General features: G+C 54.1%; 1 protein-coding gene across 1 annotated transcript in view; it reads left to right on the top strand.

Moving 5' to 3' along the window:
* Positions 1 to 2,500, top strand: part of LOC113826324 (uncharacterized) — a 15,978-nt gene that overhangs the window by 3,944 nt on the left and 9,534 nt on the right. The gene's annotated exons all lie outside the window — the stretch shown is intronic.

The following is a 2,500-nucleotide window of genomic DNA, read 5'->3' as shown; positions in this document are numbered from 1 at the left end:
TTGTCAATATCATAATCATTGTTATTGTCATTATCATTATCATTGTTATTGTCATTATCATTCTTATTGTCATTATTATTATAATTATTATCATTATCAATATTAGTAGTAGTAGTAACATCCATCATCATCATCAATCCACATTATCATCATCATTATCGTTATCATCATTATCCTCTCTCTCCCTCTCCCTCGCACAATCAACATTATCATCATTATCGCTATCCTTATTATCCTCAACTCCCTCTCCATCATCAATAATCAACTATCCCTCTCTCTCGCTCATTATCCTCGCTCTCCTCTCCCTCGCTCATTATCCTCGCTCTCCCTCTCCCTCGCTCATTATCCTCAGCTCGCTCTCCTCTCCCTCGCTCATTATCCTCGCTCTCCCTCTCCCTCAACTCATTATCCTCGCTCTCCTCTCCCTCAACCATTATCCTCAGCCTCCCCTCTCCCTCGCTCCATTATCCTCGCTCTCCCTCTTTCCCTCGCTCATTATCCTCGCTCTCCTCTCCCTCGCTCATTATCCTCGCTCTCCCTCTCCTCACTCATTATCCTCGCTCTCTCCCTCGCTCATTATCCTCGCTCCTCCCTCTCTCCCTCAGCTCATTATCCTCGCTCTCCTCTCCCCGCAACTCCATTATCCTCGCTCTCCCTCTCCCTCGCTCATTATCCTCGCTCATTATCCTCCCTCCTCGCTCCCATTATCCTCCTTCTCCCTCTCCCTCGCTCATTATCCTCCTTTCTCCCTCGCTCATTATCCTCGCTCTCCTCTCCCTTGCTCATTATCCCCTCGCTCCTCCCTCTCCCTCGCTCATTATCCTCGCTCTCCCTCTCCCTCGCTCATTATCCTCGCTCTCCTCTCCCTCGCTCATTATCCTCGCTCTCCCTCTCCCTCCAGCTCATTATCCTCGCTCTCCTCTCCCTCGCTTTCCATTATCTCCGTTTCTCCCTCTCCCTCGCTCATTATCCTCGCTCTCCCTCTCCCTCGCTCATTATCCTCGCTCTCCTCTCCCTCGCTCATTATCCTCGCTCTCCCTCTCCCTCGCTCATTATCACCGCTCTCCCTCCTCATTCTATCCTCGCTCTCCTCTCCCTCGCTCATTATCCTCGCTCTCCTCTCCCTCGCTCATTATCCTCAACTCTCCCTCTCCTCGCTCATTATCCTCGCTCTCCCTCTCCCTCGCTCATTATCCTCGCTCTCCCTCTCCCTCGCTCATTATCTCATCTCCTCTCCCTCGCTCATTATCCTCGCCTCTCCTCTCCCTCGCTCATTATCCTCAGCTCTCCCTCTCCCTCGCTCATTATCATCGTTATCCCTCTCCCTCGCTCATTATCCTCGCTCTCCCTCTCCCTCGCTCATTATCAACATTATCCACTCGCTCTCCCTCTCCCTCGCTCATTATCCTCGCTCTCCCTCCCTCGCTCATTATCCTCGCTCTCCCTCTCCCTTGTCATTACATCCTGCTCTCTCTCCTCGCTCATTATCCTCGCTCTCCCTCTCCCTCGCTCATTATCCTCGCTCTCCTCTCCCTCGCTCATTATCCTCGCTCTCCCTCTCCCTCGCTCATTATCCTCGCTCTCCTCTCCCTCGCTCATTATCCTCGCTCTCCCTCTCCCTCGCTCATTATCCTCGCTCTCCCTCTCCACTCGCCCATCCTCGCTCTCCCTCTCCCTCGCTCATTATCCTCGCTCTCCCTCTCCCTCGCTCATTATCCTCGCTCTCCCCTCTCCCTCGCTCATTATCCTCGCTCTCCTCTCCCTCGCTCATTATCCTCGCTCTCCTCCCTCGCTCATTATCCTCGCTCTCCCTCTCCCTGCTCAAGCCATCCTCCGCTCTCCTCTCCCTCGCTCATTATCCTCGCTCTCCCTCTCCCTCGCTCATTATCCTCCGCTCTCCCTCTCCCTCGCTCATTATCCTCGCTCTCCTCTCCCTCGCTCATTATCCTCGCTCTCCCTCTCCCTCGCTCATTATCCTCGCTCTCCCTCTCCCTCGCTCATTATCCTCGTTCTCCCTCTCCCTCGCTCATTATCCTCGCTCTCCCTCTCCCTCGCTCATTATCCTCGCTCTCCCTCTCCCTCGCTCATTATCCTCGCTCTCCTCTCTCACGCTCATTATCCTCGCTCTCCTCTCTCGCTCATTATCCTCGCTCTCCCTCTCCCTCGCTCCCATTATCCTCGCTCTCCCTCTCCCTCGCTCATTATCCTCGCTCTCCCTCTCCCTCGCTCATTATCCTCGCTCTCCCTCTCCCTCGCTCATTATCCTCGCTCTCCCTCTCCCTCGCTCATTATCCTCGCTCTCCCTCTCCCTCGCTCATTATCCTCGCTCTCCCTCTCCCTCGCTCATTATCCTCGCTCCTCTCCCCTCGCTCATTATCCTCCGCTCTCCCTCTCCCTCGCTCATTATCCTCGCTCTCCCTCTCCCTCGCTCATTATCCTCGCTCTCCTCTCCCTCGCTCATTATCCTCGCTCTCCTCTCCCTCGCTCATTATCCTCGCTC

The sequence above is a fragment of the Penaeus vannamei genome, chromosome 20 (genome assembly GCF_042767895.1).
Source record: "Penaeus vannamei isolate JL-2024 chromosome 20, ASM4276789v1, whole genome shotgun sequence".
NCBI classification, from domain to species: domain Eukaryota; kingdom Metazoa; phylum Arthropoda; class Malacostraca; order Decapoda; family Penaeidae; genus Penaeus; species Penaeus vannamei.
Note: the sequence above shows the minus strand (reverse complement) of the source record. Positions and strands in the feature narration are given on the sequence as shown.